Below are 11903 nucleotides of genomic sequence, written 5' to 3' on the forward strand. Positions count from 1 at the left end.
AACTTGTATGAAAAAACAAACAAACAAACAAAAAACAAAAAAAAACTTCTAGTCTTCAAAGAAAGAAATTGAAGAAAATATCAGAAGATGAAAAGATTATACATTGAATTCGGACAAAAAAAGACATGTTGATTGATGGAATTAAACTGAAGTAACAGACATAAATCCACACACTTATAGACATTTCATTTTTTATAAAGAGCCCAGAAATTCACACTGAAAATGAGACAGCGTCTTCAACAAATAGTGCTGGTCAAAGTAAACAGCTGCATGTAGCAGAATCCAAATAGATGCATACTTTTCACCCTGCCCAAAACTCAACTCCATGTGACTCAAAGACCTCCCAATAAAATGAGATACACTGAACTTCATAGAAGAGAAAATAGTAAAAAATCTTTTTTTTATTAACTTGAGTATTTCTTATATACATTTCGAGTGTTATTCCCTTTCCCGTTTTCCGGGCAAACGTCCCCCTCCCCCCTCCACTTTCTTATCTGTGTTCCCCTCCCCATCCTCCCCCCATTGCCTCCCTCCCCCCCAACAATTTGTTCACTGGGGGTTCAGTCTTAGCAGAACCCAGGGCTTCTTCCACTGGTGCTCTTACTAGGATATTCATTGCTACCTATGAGGTCAGAGACCAGGGTCAGTCCATGTGTAGTCTTTAGGTAGTGGCTTAGTCCCTGGAAGTTCTGTTTGCTTGGCATTGTTGTTTATAACGGGTCTCGAGCCCCTTCAAGCTCTTCCAGTTCTTTCTCTGATTCCTTCAATGGGGGTCCTATTCTCAGTTCAGTGGTTTGCTGCTGGCATTCGCCTCTGTGTTTGCTGTATTCTGGCTGTGTCTCTCGGGAGCGATCTACATCCGGCTCCTGTCGGCCTGCACTTCTTTGCTTCATCCATCTTGTCTAATCCGATGGCTGTATATGTATGGGCCACATGTGGGGCGGGCTCTGAATGGGTGTTCCTTCTGTGTCTGTTTTAATCTTTGCCTCACTATTCCCTGCCAAGGGTATTCTTGTTCCCCTTTTAAAGAAGGAGTGAAGCATTCACATTTTGATCATCCGTCTTGAGTTTGGTTTGTTCTAGGCATCTAGGGAAATTCAAGCATTTGGGCTAATAGCCACTTATCAATGAGTGCATACCATGTGTGTTTTTCTGTGATTAGGTTAACTCACTCACGAAGATATTTTCCAGTTCCAACCATTTGCCTACGAATTTCATAAAGTCATTGTTTTTGATAGCTGAGTAATATTCCATTGTGTAGATGTACCACATTTTCTGTATCCATTCCTCTCTTGAAGGGCATCTGGGTTCTTTCCAGCTTCTGGCTATTATAAATAAGGCTGCGATGAACATAGTGGAGCACGTGTCTTTTTTATATGTTGGGGCATCATTTGGGTATATACCCAAGAGAGGTATAGCTGGATCCTCAGGCAGTTCAATGTCCAATTTTCTGAGGAACCTCCAGACTGATTTCCAGAATGGTTGTACCAGTCTGCAATCCCACCGACAATGGAGGAGTGTTCCTCTTTCTCCACATCCTCGCCAGCATCTGCTGTCACCTGAGTTTTTGATCTTAGCCATTCTCACTGGTGTGAGGTGAAATCTCAGGGTTGTTTTGATTTGCATTTCCCTTATGACTAAAGATGTTGAACATTTCTTTAGGTGTTTCTCAGCCATTCGGCATTCCTCGGCTGTGAATTCTTTGTTTAGCTCTGAACCCCATTTTTAATAGGGTTATTTGTCTCCCTGCGGTATAACTTCTTCAGTTCTTTGTATATTTTGGATATAAGGCCTCTATCTGTTGTAGGATTGGTAAAGATCTTTTCCCAATCTGTTGGTTGCCGTTTTGTCCTAACCACAGTGTCCTTTGCCTTACAGAAGCTTTGCAGTTTTATGAGATCCCATTTGTCGATTCTTGATCTTAGAGCATAAGCCATTGGTGTGTGGTTCAGGAAATTTTTTCCAGTGCCCATGTGTTCGAGATGCTGCCCTAGTTTTTCTTCTATTAGTTTGAGTGTATGTGGTTTGATGTGGAGGTCCTTGATCCACTTGGACTTAAGCTATGTACAGGGTGATAAGCATGGATCGATCTGCATTTTTCTACATGTTGACCTCCAGTTGAACAAGCACCATTTGCTGAAAATGCTATCTTTTTTTCCATTTGATGGTTTTGGCTCCTTTGTCAAAAATCAAGTGCCCATAGGTGTGTGGGTTCAGTTATGGGTCTTCAATTCTGTTCCATTGGTCTATCTGTCTGTCTCTGTACCAATACCATGCACTTTTTATCACTATGCGTTCAGGGATAGTGATTCCCCCTGAAGTCCTTTTATTGTTGAGGATAGTTTTAGCTATCCTGGGTTTTTTGTTATTCCAGATGAATTTACAAATTGTTCTGTCTAACTCTTTGAAGAACTGGAATGGTATTTTGATGGGGATTGCATTGAATCTGTAGATCGCTTTTGGTAAAATGGCCATTTTTACTATATTAATCCTGCCAATCCATGAGCATGGGAGATCTTTCCATCTTCTGAGGTCTTCTTCAATTTCTTTCTTCAGAGTCTTGAAGTTCTTATTGTACAGATCTTTTACTTGCTTGGTTAAAGTCACACCGAGGTACTTTATATTATTTGGGTCTATTATGAAGGGTGTCGTTTCCCTAATTTCTTTCTCGGCTTGTTTCTCTTTTGTGTAGAGAAAGGCTACTGATTTATTTGAGTTAATTTTATACCCAGCCACTTTGCTGAAGTTGTTTATCAGCTTTAGTAGTTCTCTGGTGGAACTTTTGGGATCACTTAAATATAATATCATATCATCTGCAAATAGTGATATTTTGCCTTCTTCTTTTCCGATCTGTATCCCCTTGATCTCCTTTTGTTGTCTGATTGCTCTGGTTAGAACTTCAAGAACTATATTGAATAAGTAGTGAGAGAGGGGGCAGCCTTGTCTAGTCCCTGATTTTAGTGGGATTGCTTCAAGTTTCTCTCCATTTAGTTTAATGTTAGCAACTAGTTTGCTGTATATGGCTTTTACTATGTTTAGGTATGGGCCTTCAATTCCTATTCTTTCCAGGACTTTTATCATGAAGGGGTGTTGAATTTTGTCAAATGCTTTCTCAGCATCTAATGAAATGATCATGTGGTTTTGTTCCTTCAGTTTGTTTATATAATGGATCACGTTGATGGTTTTCCGAATATTACACCATCTCTGCATGCCTGGGATGAAGCCTACTTGATCATGGTGGATGATTGTTTTGATGTGCTCTTGGATTCGGTTTGCCAGAATTTTATTGAGTATTTTTGCGTCGATATTCATAAGGGAAATTGGTCTGAAGTTCTCTTTCTTTGTTGGGTTTTTGTGTGGTTTAGGTATAAGAGTAATTGTGGCTTCATAGAAGGAATTCGGTAGTGCTCCATCTGTTTCAATTTTGTGGAATAGTTTGGATAATATTGGTATGAGGCCTTCTATGAAGGTTTGATAGAATACTGCACTAAACCCGTCTGGACCTGGACTCTTTTTGGTTGGGAGACCTTTAATGACTGCTTCTATTTCCTTAGGAGTTATGGGGTTGTTTAACTGGTTTATCTGTTCCTGATTTAACTTCGGTACCTGGTATCTGTCTAGGAAATTGTCCATTTCCTGCAGATTTTCAAGTTTTGTTGAATATAGGCTTTTATAGTAAGATCTGATGATTTTTTGAATTTCCTCTGAATCTGTAGTTATGTCTCCCTTTTCATTTCAGATTTTGTTAAGGGTTTATCTATCTTGTTGATTTTCTCAAAGAACCAACTTTTGGTTCTGTTGATTCTTTCTATGGTCCTTTTTGTTTCTACTTGGTTGATTTCAGCTCTGAGTTTGATTATTTCCTGCCTTCTACTCCTCCTGGGTGTATTTGCTTCTTTTTGTTCTAGAGCTTTTAGGTGTGCTGTCAAGCTGCTGACATATGCTCTTTCCTGTTTCTTTCTGCAGGCACTCAGTGCTATGAGTTTTCCTCTTAGCACAGCTTTCATTGTGTCCCATAAGTTTGGGTATGTTGTACCTTCATTTTCATTAAATTCTAAGAAGTCCTTAATTTCTTTCTTTATTTCTTCCTTGACCAGGTTATCATTGAGTAGAGCATTGTTCAATTTCCATGTATATGTGGGCATTCTTCCCTTATTGTTATTGAAGACCAGTTTTAGGCCGTGGTGGTCCGATAGCATGCCTTGGATTATTTCTATCTTTCTGTACCTGTTGAGGCCCGTTTTTTGACCAATTATATGGTCAATTTTGGAGAAAGTACCATGAGGAGCTGAGAAGAAGGTATATCCTTTTGCTTTAGGATAGAAAGTTCTATAAATATCTGTTAAGTCCATTTGGCTCATGACTTCTCTTAGTCTGTCTACGTCTCTGTTCAATTTCTGTTTCCATGATCAGTCCATTGATGAGAGTGGGGTGTTGAAATCTCCTACTATTATTGTGTGAGGTGCAATGTATGTTTTGAGCTTTAGTAAGGTTTCTTTTACGTATGTAGGTGTCCTTGTATTTGGGGCATAGACATTTAGGATTGAGAGTTCATATGATAAAGACAAAATCTCAAAATTCTTTTGTTATGCTGTGGGCAACTCTACATTATCTCTAAAAGAAAAACAAACCTACCCAAAAACAGATGTTACTGAGAACGTACATAGCAAATTGGGAGTTGATCAATAAAATGTTTATGATGTAATTTCATATTTAGAAGTATTGCTAAGTATTAGAATTAAGTATGCCACATACTTAGAATTATATTTATAAGAAATAGTATGGTTTTTGAATCACTTAGGTCATTTGAAAAAGGTCCAAATATGTACAGTCACAAAACTAGAAAAATATGTTCAGATATGAGCCATTTATTAAGATATTTATTTTTTTTATTTTTCGAACAACAACAAATTTATTTTACGCTCTAAATTATCCTTCAAAAATACTTCACCCCAGTTTACTCATCTTTGGTTTTAATTCTCAGACTATTTAGAATAGGATTTCACATCAGTATGGGGCTCAACGCACTGAACTCTATACTTTCTTAGATGGGCAGGGTAAGCCATCAGAAGATGGAGTCTGGAGGGCAGCAAGTCTGAGCCCAGCATAGTAAGGACCAGGTCATCCTGGACTCTGCAGTAAGACCTTATCTCAATCCAGAGTTGAAGAGATGGCCATGCAAGTAAGAGCACTGCGTTCTTCTGGGACCTGGATTCAGTTCCCAGCACCCGCATGGCAGACCAAGGGATCTGATGATGCCCTTTTCTGGCCTCTGCTGGCATGGTAGGAACATAATACAATATATACATAGAAATACACATAAAAATAAAAGAAACACCCAAAACATATCTTTAAAACTACAGGTTAAGATTATCAAACCCGTGCTGGAGAGATGGCTTAGTGGTTAAGAGCACTGACTGCTCTTCCTGAGTTCAAATCCAAGCAACCACATGGTGGCTCACAACCATCTGTAATAAGATCTGATGCCCTCTTCTGGTGTGTCTGAAGACAGTTACAGTGTACTTATATATAATAAGTAAACCTTAAAAAAAGACTATCGAATGCATTTTTCAAAATTATTTTCAACCTACCACTCTGCTTGCTAAAGCATGGAATATTTAATATGTTTTTGCCTATAAACTTCTAAACTGAGATTTTTTCCATTTTTTTTCAGTTACTACTGTACTTTATTGTGTTCAACCAAATCACCATGTTACAAAAATAGCAAGCTGCCATAATAAAAAATAAGGCTCCTCTATCCAGCACCAGATAGCATCATTTTACTTTCAAGCCTAGAAATTGCACACTTGTATATAAACCAACCAAAGATGAGGATTGAGAGTTCATCTTGGTGGATTTTTCCTTTGATGAATATGAAGTGTCCTTCCTTATCTTTTTTGATGACTTTTAATTGAAAATTGATTTTATTTGATATTAGAATGGCTACTCCAGCTTGCTTCTTCCGACCATTTGCTTGGAAAGTTGTTTTCCAGCCTTTCACTCTGAGGTAGTGTCTGTCTTTGTCTCTGAGGTGTGTTTCCTGTAGGCAGCAGAATGCAGGGTCCTCGTTGCATATCCAGTTTGTTAATCTATGTCTTTTTATTGGGGAGTTGAGGCCATTGATGTTGAGAGATATTAAGGAACAGTGATTATTGCTTCCTGTTATATTCATATTTGGATATGAGGTTATGTTTCTGTGCTTTTCTTCTCTTTGTTTTGTTGCCAAGACGATTAGTTTCTTGCTTCTTCTAGGGTATAGCTTGCCTCCTTATGTTGGGCTTTACCATTTATTATCCTTTGTAGTGCTGGACTTGTAGAAAGATATTGTGTAAATTTGGTTTTTTCATGGAATATCTTGGTTTCTCCATCTATCTTAATTGAGAGTTTTGCAGGATACAGTAACCTGGGCTGGCATTTGTGTTCTCTTAGGGTCTGTATGACATCTGTCCAGGATCTTCTGGCTTTCATAGTTTCTGGCGAAAAGTCTGGTGTGATTCTGATAGGTCTGCCTTTATATGTTACTTGACCTTTTTCCCTTACTGCTTTTAATATTCTTTCTTTATTTTGTGCATTTGGTGTTTTGACTATTATGTGACGGGAGGTGTTTCTTTTCTGGTCCAATCTATTTGGAGTTCTGTAGGCTTCTTGTATGCCTATGGGTATCTCTTTTTTTAGGTTAGGGAAGTTTTCTTCTATGATTTTGTTGAAGATATTTACTGGCCCTTTGAGCTGGGAGTCTTCACTCTCTTCTATACCTATTATCCTTAGGTTTGATCTTCTCATTGAGTCCTGGATTTCCTGTATGTTTTGGACAAGTAGCTTTTTCTGCTTTACATTACCTTTGACAGTTGAGTCAATGATTTCTATCGAATCTTCTGCTCCTGAGATTCTCTCTGCCAAGACAGCTCCTTGTCTTTTCTTTTGGTTTTCTATATCCAGGGTTGTTTCCATGTGTTCTTTCTTGATTACTTCTATTTCCATTATTAATTCCTTCAACTGTTTGATTGTGTTTTCCTGGAATTCTTTCAGGGATTTTTGCGATTCCTCTCTGTATGCTTCTACTTGTTTATTAATGTTTTCCTGTGTTTCTCTAAGGAAGTTCTTCACGTCTTTCTTGAAGTCCTCCAACATCATGATCAAATATGATTTTAAATCTAGGTCTTGCTTTTCTGGTTTGTTTGGATATTCCATGTTTATTTTGGTGGGAGAATTGGGCTCTGATGATGCCATGTAGTCTTGGTTTCTGTTGCTTTGGTTCCTGCTCTTGCCTCTCGCCATCAGATTATCACTAGTGTTACTTTGTTCTGCTATTTCTGACAGTGGCTAGACTGTCCTATAAGCCTGTGTGTCAGGAGTGCTGTAGACCTGTTTTCCTGTTTTCTTTCATCTAGTTATGGGGACAGAGTGTTCTGCTTTCGGGCGTGTAGTTTTTCCTATCTATAGGTCTTCAGCTGTTCCTGTGTCTGGAATTCACCAGGCAGGTCATTTGCAGCAGAAAAGTTGGTCTTACCTGTGGTCCCGAGGCTCAAGTTTGCTCGTGGGGTGTTGCTTATGAGCTCTCCGTGGCTGCAGCAACCAAGAAGATCTGCGCTGCCCTTTCCGGGAGCTTCCGTGGACCAGGGTTCCAGATGGCGTTTGGTGTTTTCCTCTGGCGTCAGAGATATGTGCAGAGTGCAGTCTCTTCTGGTTTCCCAGGCATGTCTGCCTCTCTGGGGGTTTAGCTCTCCCTCCCACGGGATTTGGGTGCAGAGAACTGTTTATCTGGTCGGTCCCTTCTGGTTCTGGTGGTGTCTCAGATGCATCGGTCCTGCTGCTCTTGGGCCCTCCTCTACCGGAACCCAGAGGCCTTATACAGTTTCCTCTTGGGCCAGGGATGTGGGCAGGGGTGGGCAGTGTTGGTGGTCTCTTCTGCTCTGCAGCCTCAGGAGTGCCCACCTGACCAGGCGGTGAGGTCTCTCTCCCACGGGGTTTGGGAGCAGAGAGCTGCTGCGGGCCGGGATCGTAAAAAATCTTGAACTCAAAGGCACAGAAAGACTTTCCAAACAGAACATCCTTATCATGGGTACTAAGATCAACAATTAATAAATGGGACCTCATGAAACTGATGATCAAGAGATATCACCATTCAGGAAAAGGGTCAGCCTACATAATAGGAAATCATTTTTATCAATTACATACCCAATAGAGTGCTGGTTTCCAAAATATATAATGAACTTAACAAAAAAGAAAACAACTAAATATCTGGGAAACAAATGATCCAACTAAGAATCAAATGTACAGATCTAAGCAGATTATTCTCAAAAGAGGAACGCCAATGGCCGAGAATCACTTACCTGCTCATCATCCTTAGCCATCAGAAAATGCAAATCAAAACCATTATAACATTTTTATCTCACAACTTTCAGAATGACTAAGATCAAGAATACAAATGACAGTTCATGCTGGGGAACATAAGGGAACATGAATCCTTTGCTGATGGGAGTGCAAACTTGTAAAACCAGTGTGGAATTTGCTATAGTGGTTCATCAGGAAGATGGGAATTGATCTACTTCAAGATGGAGCTATACCAACCACTCTTGAGTTATACAAAATAATGTATCTTATTCAAGGTTACTCTTGATATGATGAGGCATCATGGGCAAAGAAACATGGGGAGGAACAGGGGCTTTGACTTAACACTTCTGTACCACTCTTGATCATCTATGGAAACCATACAGGAACTCAAGCAGATCTGATGCAGAGGCAATGGGGGGCGGGGGGTGTCTGCTAATGGGCTTGCTCCATATAGCTTGCTGAGTCTGCTTTCTTAGAGAACCAAAAACCCTAGCCCATGGATGGAACCACCTACAATGGTCTGGGCCCTCTCATTAATCAATAATTACGAAAATTTCCTAAAACTAAATTTATGGAGAGATTTTCTCATTTAAGTTTCCCTACTTTCAGATTCAAACCATGCAGCCTGGGATGTTTTATCCTATGACAGAGATAGTTTCTCAACCATGTTCACTGCTAGGCTATTAATAAGTCAAAAGCTGAAATCACCTTCAATGTCCTTCAACATAAGAATGGATAAAGAAAACATGGTACATTTAAATTTTACTCATTAAAAACAAAATCATGAAAATTTCAGGTAAATAGATGAAATTAGAAAAAAAAATCACTCTGATTGAAGTATCCTAGACACAGATAGACAAACATGGTCTGTATTTGCATACATCTTGGTACTAGCTGTTAATGACAACTGACTATTTTTCAGTCAATCTGTGTAGATGTTGTCTGTGGGACTTGGGATCTAAGGCCCTGAAATAATACAGTGTGTTCCATGGTTCTAGCTTTTATATGCTGTTCCCTATACTGGATGGGCTTTTGATGTAACATCTGTGTTTAAGATGCCCATATTCCTTTAAATAACTCCAATAAACTTATGGTTACAAACACACACACACACACACACACACACACACACACGCACGCACGCACGCACGCACGCACACACACACACACACACACACAAAAACATACAACATAAATTCTGTTGTTGCTCCACTGTACACTGTACTTTTGTGACATTTATTCTAGAAATGTCCCCAGAGAAAAACTGTTCTGTTGTTTTGTTAACAGTGCTTCCATAGTATATACATTGATTATTTCATTAATATATGGATATATCATTTGGCTGATATATTTATATATAAACTTTGTGTGTATACATATATATATATATATATATATATGACAAGATGTATGAATAATCCTTATAATTTTATCAGTAGTACCCCAACAGCGACCACCCATCTGGCTATGTTCCCAGGGTGGGTGACTGCCATGCCAGCCCCATGCAATGACCGCCCATCTCACGATTAGCTATCACAAATCCTTGTACCTTGGCAAAATTAAAACTCTAGAGGTTTGTAAAGTTATCAACCAGATTTATATCAATAAATTCTCACCCCACAAAACATCCACACAATAAACCCAGAAAATTGATACTGATATAATCTGCCCACCTAGATAAGGCCAATTGTCCTGTTATTATCCACCTGTGACCTTCTCTTCCTCCATCGTCCTTCCTCTCTCCTCTCCTCTCTGTACTCTCTGTTCCATCTCTAAAATTCTCAGCCTGCCTTTCTTTTTCACTGCCTAATCACAGGCCTTGCCTTATCTTGTGCCTGCCCTCACCTGCATGTTGATATCAACCCACAGTGACCTTCTAACATGTTCAAGGAGAAAGAAAGAAGCACACTTTACTTCAGAAGCACGCCATAGTATTCTATATTATTCATTTTCATTTTACTGTTACAATTATGAATGCTGGAAGATTGTGACTGTCTTCCTCTTTCGTTGATGTCATTGAGTTAAAAATGGCTTGAAATCATAAAGCTACTTAATACAGAAGTAAACAAACTAGAGTCAAGATTATTGTGACAGTTTACATAAATCAACATGTAAGAAACTACATTTGTTTTAATCTGTTGTAAGGTAGTAGGATAAAGATATGTTACTTATATTTCAAGGGATATTCTGATCCTTGCCTTACTTAATAAAGGTAAAATATTTAGCAGTAACTGTGAGTATCTCCAAAAATTTCAATGATTAATACATACAGTGTTTTGTGCTGTCTGAGTAGTAATGAGACTTGAGATTGCTCCAAAACTTTAACGAATGAACTGAGTTTATCATGTAAGTTAGCAAGCCTAATAGTATTGAAGGCCAGAATTATTGCTAATATTATTTAATTATCTAAAATGTTTAAAATATTTGTTTTCCAGCAGATAATTTGTAGCCTGGTACTGTAGTATGTTATCAATGGGACCCATGGATGGAAAATTAAGGAGTTCAAAATGCTCTGTAATGATGTGTTAAATTTGTGCATATCTATATTTTATTCTGTTACAAAGTGCAGAATTTCAATCTCAGATTTCTGAAGAAATGTACCAGTGTGTACATGTGATGATTATTATTATTCTTAGCTACAGAAAGCACATCGTAATTAAAACAAATTAATCTAATGAATTGAAAATATAATAAAAAGCAGTCTGCTTTGGGCCTCGTAAAGTTACTATTCAGGACAAACTGAATATGTATGTAAGTATGTAAGAAACTTTTCTATGTAAGTATTAAAAATACATGATAGTGTTTATATGAATGCATATATGCATTATATGTAGCTAATCTGAATATTTGGGGGAGAAATAAATAGAACTTGCTTCATTTTTCATAACGTTCTTTCTCCCACAGTGGCTAGATATATTTAGCATCGCGCTGAATTTTACAGTGGCAAATCAGCTTTTACCAATGGAAGCCAACTATCTTTGGATTACTTTGGGTGTTTTCTTAAAAACAGGAGAATTTTTAAGAGGAAAATCATGCAGATATAATCTCCCATTTACACTCAGTGACTCAGTTATATGTATAGACCATACATGTAGATAAAATAATATAATGGTTGGCTGAAACATAAGCAGGGAAGATATATGCTACTCGGGTAGAGCTGCCATGAAAGTTTAAAAGATTTCTTCACAGATGGAAATGACTGATGACAGAGTCTGTCAAATCATGTGGTAGCACCCAATGTTATACAGCATGAGAAGACATAAAATTATACTTTATAATGAAAGTTGCTTAGAGATCACTTAGTCCAGAACCAATTTTGGGAAGATATTTTCCTCTTGAGACATCTTACTAAAACATCTCTGTGCCCAGTGTACATTCGTCCAGTGACAATTGATAGCAGGTTCTCTTTTCAATTCAGCGTATTTATTTCTTTAAAAATGAATAAAAATACCTTGCTTGTTTTTTGTCACACTGTAACTTACATTGTTGGTATTTAATTTCGTTTTAAAAGAACAATTTGATATCCTTGAATAGCCAATTGTATGAACTAACATCTTTATAACAAGTTA

The sequence above is a fragment of the Rattus norvegicus genome, chromosome 4 (assembly GCF_036323735.1).
Source record: "Rattus norvegicus strain BN/NHsdMcwi chromosome 4, GRCr8, whole genome shotgun sequence".
NCBI classification, from domain to species: domain Eukaryota; kingdom Metazoa; phylum Chordata; class Mammalia; order Rodentia; family Muridae; genus Rattus; species Rattus norvegicus.